Source organism: Delphinapterus leucas, chromosome 5 (genome assembly GCF_059928025.1).
Source record: "Delphinapterus leucas isolate spDelLeu-1000000601 "Yukka" chromosome 5, BTC_Dleu_Yukka2, whole genome shotgun sequence".
In the NCBI taxonomy this organism is placed as follows: domain Eukaryota; kingdom Metazoa; phylum Chordata; class Mammalia; order Artiodactyla; family Monodontidae; genus Delphinapterus; species Delphinapterus leucas.
Genome location: NC_143133.1, coordinates 18281195 through 18288411, shown reverse-complemented (window position 1 = coordinate 18288411; position 7217 = coordinate 18281195).

Genomic DNA, 7217 nt, shown 5'->3' with positions numbered 1-7217 from the left:
TCATGCTCCGAAAGCTGACTTTCTGCATACTTAACATAGCAATGTCTACTTTTAACTTTTAAAGGGAATGACATATAAATGCAAAGATAAAATGATAGTTTCACTGAAAAAAGTACCGTACTAGCGAATTATTGATGAGCTTAACCTTAAGGAGGGCAGAGAGTCTTGGTAATAAAGGCCACAGAGCAGGTTTTGCTGATTATTATGTATATAATCACAAAAAATCATTAGAGTAAGTCAAAGCAGACTCTTGAGTAGGAAGAAAATTAGAACCCATTATTAAAAATTGATTAAAAGCAAAAGCATGGGGGTTTCCCTGGTGGCGCAGTGGTTGAGAGTCCGCCTGCCGATGCAGGGGACGCAGGTTCGTGCCCCTGTCCGGGAAGAACCCACATGCCGTGGAGCGGCTGGGCCCGTGAGCCATGGCCGCTGAGCCTGCGCGTCCGGAGCCTGTGCTCCGCAACGGGAGAGGCCACAGCAGTGAGAGGCCCGCGTACTGCAAAAATAAAAATAAAAAATAAAAAAAAGCAAAAGCATGAATTAAAAATAAAGTCATGGTAAAATATCATATAGAAATAGCAGCCTTCAACCAATGAACTGGATGTTAGATTTGTCATGAAATAAAAAAAAAACTTGTCGAATTATTATAATCCCAATATTTCCTAATGTTTAATTTCACCCATGCCACTCTACAATTTGAGTTTCATTCCCTTCGCTGAACTGGGTGTCTGAAGTTCTTCTAAATCCTTTTGCTGGTGCAATTTTAGATCTCTCTGTCTTCACCCCTCTGAGCTGGGTCTTAGGGACACCAGGGTCTCTGCCTCTTTATATAACTCAGCCCACACATTCACGGGGTCTTTCTTCAGTACTGTACTTTCTATCACCTATTAATGCTCAAGACTTTCAAAGCCCCAATCCTTGTCCTCTCCCCTTTTCCTCTGCTATCTCTCCGTTGTGGTATTCAGAAATAAAGTACGTTACCATCTTTTTTCAAATGACACTAAGCTTTCCTTCACCTCCTTGCCCTTCCAGGTTCCCACGAGAACCTATTCTTACTTACCACCATAAGAGTTTATTGGGTGATTTTGTAAAGGGTGTTAAATAACTTGCTGGGTAGATTTGGGGAAAAAAAAAACCCCACAGACTTGTTGGCTCATAGATGAAAAGCCTCAGAGGATTGTAGAGGACATTGTAGGTGATAAAACCTAGGGAGGGTGAGAAAGATATAGCTCCTCTGTAGCACTGATTCCAAGCAATGTCCTCTCATTTAATGGAAAGAACCCAAGATGGAAGTGGAGAGTAGACTCCCTTTGTTCAAGCCCTGGTTGGACCACCGATCATGTAAAACTCTCTGAACCTCAGTTTCTCCTTTGTCACAGGGTTTTACTCCTTAACTTTTCTGCTAACATGAAATAAAATACGTGAAAATGGCATGAAGTACTAAGCAATATAAATAGAAGGTAATTATCCTATACTGGCCAGGTTGGGGATGTGTGGTTGCTACAGTCACAGTGAGGACACTCGTACCACGGTGGTGGCGAAGTGCTTATTTGCTTGTTTACTTGTTTATTGCCATTCTCCCCAACGAAACTGTAAACTCATTGGGGCAAAAGGACCATGTTTGCTTTATTAGCCACTGTAATCCTCTTACGTAGTATAGTTTCTGGCTCTGGGAAGCACTCAACAAGTATATGTTGGAAGGATGGACGGATGGGTGATGATTCATAGCCTCAAGAGCATTAACTTTGCGAAGTCCCAAAGGATATCAGAAAATCCATGCGTGAGAGCTAATGAACATTATGAATATTTGTAGGATTGCTCAAACCTTCTCTCCAACTCAAAGTTTATTGTAGAGAGTTTGAACAAACCTGACTTTCTAGTTTCCCAGCTTATGTGAAACGGGAGGCTGGCAGTCAGGAGTTGCTAAGGAGGAATCCAAAGGAGACACTGTTACCAGCAAGAAGTAACAGTCGACCACCTGAGTGAGTTAAGAAGCAGAAAAACTGCTACGGGCACTCAAAAAATGGGGCAGTCTGGGACCACTTAATCTATATCAAGTGGAATGTTGTGTGCATAAAAGCTTTGTGATCTGTACAACCTCACACAAAGGCATGGTGTTATGTAAGGGGGAAGCAGCCTACCTACTTCATTGTATAGTGGTGGGTGCTCGTAAGGATATCCCTGAGGCATCAAGAAAATTAAATTATGTTTACTTTCTTTAACAAGGGTGGGGAGTATGTAGGTCACTTTATTTAAAAAAATATATTTTTTTCAGGACTGAATTTTTGTCAGTTTTATTGAGATATAGTCGGCACATAACATATTGAAAGTTTAAGGTATAGAGTGTTATGATTTGATACACGGATGTATTGTGAAATGTTTACCACAGTAAGGTTGGTTAACGCATCCTTCACCTCACATAATTACCGTGCCATTGTTGTTGTTATGGTGAGACCGTTGAAGCTCTATTTTTATAGAAACTTTCAAGTATACAATACAGTATTGTTAACTATAGTTATGATACTGTTCGTTAGCTCTCCAGAGCTTATTCATCTTATAAATGAAGGTTTATACCCTTTGACCAACATCTCCCCATTTACGCCACTGTAGATCCCCCGGCAATCACCATTCTAGTCTCTGTTTCTATGAGGTCAGTGTTTTTAGATACAGGTAGGTCACTTTAGATTTCGGAAGATTTCTTTCAAAAATGGCCAAAGTAAATAAAATTGGAATGTCTTATTTCTGATAATGCTGCATAAAAGAGGTATTATTTTATTCATTAAACCAACGTTGTTTTCTAGATATATCCAAATCAACAACATTCTAAAAGTTAGGAAGTTATATTTTCTAACTGTTGAATCCTGAAGGCCAGCAGATGCAGATGGTGAATAAATTAGAACTACTATATTAAAAGAATCAGTCATTTTGCTAAGTCAAGGTGGCCAGCAGCATAATTGGTTTAAATTAGTGAGGTTTTATTTTTGCCATGCATTATATTCCTCTGGTATCTGAGTTATACCTTAATAATAACTTAGGTGTTTAAGATGTTAAACATACTTTGGTGGCACTAGGTAGTTAGGTTTACAAAGTCATAGGGAGAGTGGAGTTTTCTTTTTGTTTCTTTTTTTTTCGGTACGCGGGCCTCTCACTGTTGTGGCCTCTCCCGTTGCGGAGCACAAGCTCCGGACACGCAGGCTCAGCGGCCATGGCTCACCGGCCCAGCCGCTCTGGCGGACTCTCAACCACTGCGCCACCAGGGAAACCCTGTTTCTTTTTTAAAAAAATTTATTTTATTGATGTATAGTTGATTTACAATGTTGTGTTAATTTCTGCTGTACAGCAAAGTGATTCAGCTATACGTATATACACGTTCTTTTTCATATTCTTTTCCATTGTGGCTTATCAAGGATATTGAATATAGTTCCCTGTGCTATACAGTAGGACCTTGTTTACCTTATTTTAGTCTGATATTCACAAGTGGCAACTTTTGAGACCTTAAAGTTGATTTTCAATTTCATGGATTTCAAAAAAGTACTTACCGATCACACACTACAAGACAGGTGGCATGGGAGACAGAGGATAAGGAATACAATGTTCCTTCTCTCAGATTTTGATGCTCTCAAATGGAGAAAAGCCCTCTCTGAATCCATAAGCTTTAAACTCTAATAATATTTGGGGAAGAAAATGACAGTCATTATCAATAAGAGTGAACAAAGAATAATTTTAAAAGATTCAAAATCCTCAGCTTAATATAAATGAACGTGAACTATAAAGTATGTCACATTAATTGTTAAAGGTATCAGAGAAGTAACGTTTATCTTGAAGAAAGTGTGTCAATTTTATTTGTTGGGGTTTTTTTTCTGATTATTTTGGATTTTAATGATTTTTCTAAATAGGAAGGAAGAAACCCTGTGTGTAATTACTAAATTCTCTTAATTTAAAAATAGTTTATTAAGGAATCCATGTATAGTTAGGCGGAAGAAAACGCAGATGAAAGTCGTTACAGAAATGACGTGTGTATCACAACAATTTCTACCACACATTTACTTTTTAAATTTAGCTTTCATTTTTTTTTTTTTTGAATCTTTAAAGTAGGTAATTCTAAGTGAATCTTTTGAAGGTCTTTAAAAAGAAAGCAGTTCTAAATCTCTTCACGGCTTAGGTTTTTAGTGTCCTGGGTTACTCGAATCCATTAAATCAGCCAAGAGCAAAATAAAACCATTCAGAATGGAACAAACCGTGTCTGATAAAATAATAATTTCCTCAATTGAAAAAGAGCTTTGCTACATCAGATAGTAGGCGATATCCACTGCTCACTATACAATAGAGGAACCCACACATGTGCCATTCTGGGAGAGCTGCCAACACTGCAGTCATCACTGGTAGTGAGAAAAAGGCATGATTAAAAGATTTGCTTGTAGAGTTGCTCATCATTAGTAATTTGTATATCCGGTAAGCAGACAAAAACAAAAGCAACTCTCTCATTGGCATATTTGCGCTCCTCCATTCTCTCTGATCCCCTTAACCACAAAGGTGTGCTGGTCTGTTGGAGCTGGTTTTTCAGTCTTTGTAGGCGTTTTTGGATGCTTGATTTAAGCTTGCACACCCTGAGGTCTTCTACTCCTGACCATCTTGGCTAAAACAAACAAAAGCCTCCCTCCAGCCTCTATCACAATCTTCAGTTGTCTCCACCTAAAATGTATGACATGCTTTGTGTGTGATAAAGTGTTTTGCAGTCACAAGTGGAAAAGATGCCCACAATGAAAAGGCCAGGTCAACTGATAGCGGCAAACGTTGCCCTCCTAGAGGTGAGAAGGAGAGATGAATATTTTGTAAATGGAATCAGAGAAAACACCCACAAAAAGGAAAATGGCTTTATTAAACAATAAGAATGAAGAAATTGTGGTGACTTTAGAATGACGAGAGTACAGGATGACTTTTTTTTAAGACATCTGAATGAAGATGAAAGAAAAAACCGACTTAGTGAAGAAAAGAGGGAAAAAGTTAAATGAACACAGGCTGAAGGAGGAATCCTTTACACACAGCTCTGAAGAGGAGGGAGCTAATGAGCCATTCATCGTTACATGTGAAATGCTGAGTGACGCACCAGGGCACTGCTGTTACTCACAAAAGAGAAATTATGGTACATCTTTCAGGCTAAGAAGGTCCTGCTGGAGCCCATGCCCTGTGCCAGGCTCCCTTGTGAGACGCTGTCGGCAAACCTATTTAGAATCATTTTTTGCTGTAGGAAATTGGCCCCATGGGACAAGGAATTCCTGCCCCTCCCAGGTACCCTGGAGATTTACAAGGAAGTGTTGCATGGCAGTGCAGCACCCTTGTGTTTCTATGTCCAGTCATGTTTTCTGACACAAAAGGTGATGGGGACACTTCTGAGCCCACCTAAAATCTACATTCCTAGGGGGACCTCTAAGCGGGTTAGGTAAGTCTAATTCTGATGAAAGCAGATTCAGTAGCTCAGGTTTCTTCTTCGGCAAAATAATGCAACCATTCTGAGGAGGAGAAGTTATCTATGCTTAAACTTCTTCCTTTTTAACTTCAAGAAGCTCAAAGTCCTTTCCAGAACACCATAGCTCATGGTCTGAAACCACGGTACCTCTATAATGCACATAAGTTAAAGATAAGTAACGTGGGTTTAGGATTGGACAAATATAGGCTCAAGGCCAGTCTCTGGAACTCGCAGGGGACAATCTTTATTTCCAATACTGCCGTTAGACCTGGGCACCCTGGCCTTACTGATCCTGACACACTGTCCCATCCCACCTTAGCGGACCCTGCTCTGTCCTTTCTCTGACCTCGTCTTCCCATGTGACTCAGAGTCTGTGGGTCCAAGGGGACATGGCCACTCTCCCAGTGCCTGTGCCTCTCCACATTCTGGGTACCCTGGACCAAAACAGCAGGGCTTGCCTTTCTCAGATCTACCTTCAGAGGGTAGACAATGGTGTCCTAATGCTGCCATCAAGGCAAGGAGTAAGAAGAGGGGGTTGAAATAGATGGAATTGGGATGTGGGGGACTGTGGTGTCCGCACACATGTGAGATGCCTGTGGTGTGGGACAGAGGCTGGGTGTGGGAAAGACCCCTTCACTCGTACTCTGGACCACACCAGCAGATGTTAGAAGTGGGCTTCTCCATCTAATAAAGTTACTATGATGTTTAAAATGGGCTAACGTATGTCAAGTGCTCAGCGTAGAGATTGGTAGACTGTGCACATTCAGTGTGTTTTTGTTCTGGGATGGTTTCTGTTGTAAATTAAACCTGACCTAGCCTCTTCTAAATTCCCATGAAAAACATGTATCCAGAGGCTCAGAATAAAATGAAACCTCTGTAGGAACTACTGAAAGATAAGATTGGTAGCCATCCTATTGTTAGAATCTGGGGGGAATTTACAAACAATACAAAACCTGTGGAGCAGAATGAAGAATCAAAATGGGTGTTTTGGGTCATTGATAAAAAGTACAACCCACCCTATGGAAAAAGAAGTCATAAACCTGAATAAACTGAATTACATAGATATCTGATAGGAATACAAATCAGTATATAAAGTAGAAAATACTAGAAATATATAGAGCAATGAATACAACTATAATTATAGTAGAAGGTAATACACATTTTTTCAGCTTCTAACAAATCAAGTAGGTAATATACAGACAGAAAATTTAATAGAAAAGTTGAATTTACAGCTAATTATTGTACTTAGTGAAATTCAAACAAAGAATATACTTCTTTTTAAATGTAGGTGAAATATTTTTAGAAACTGAGAATAAAGAAAATCTCAATAAATTGTTCTCAAGTAGAAAGCAAATGGGCCATATTGTCTGATCTTATGCCATAAAACTAAAAAGTAATAACAAAAGATTAAGCAAATTGATTAATTGTCCTGGAAGACACCTTGATTGTCACACACATCTAGAGTTGTAAAGTGTTTTACAATTAATGAAATGCTTTACCTTCTGGGTCAAAGAGAAAATGGAAAATTTACCAAGGAAACAAAAACACTAACATGACCATGGTATATGGCCAAAGCTATACGGTGAGGTGTATTCATAATGTTAAAATGCTTTTTACAAGGAAGGAAGAAAATAAATGAACTAAGTACTTTATTCAGGAATAGTTTCTTTTTGCAGTGGAACCACCATTCCTTTTCCTGAGAGACTGTTATTAAATCTAGCCACAATGTCAGACTTCTCCCTCTTTGTGA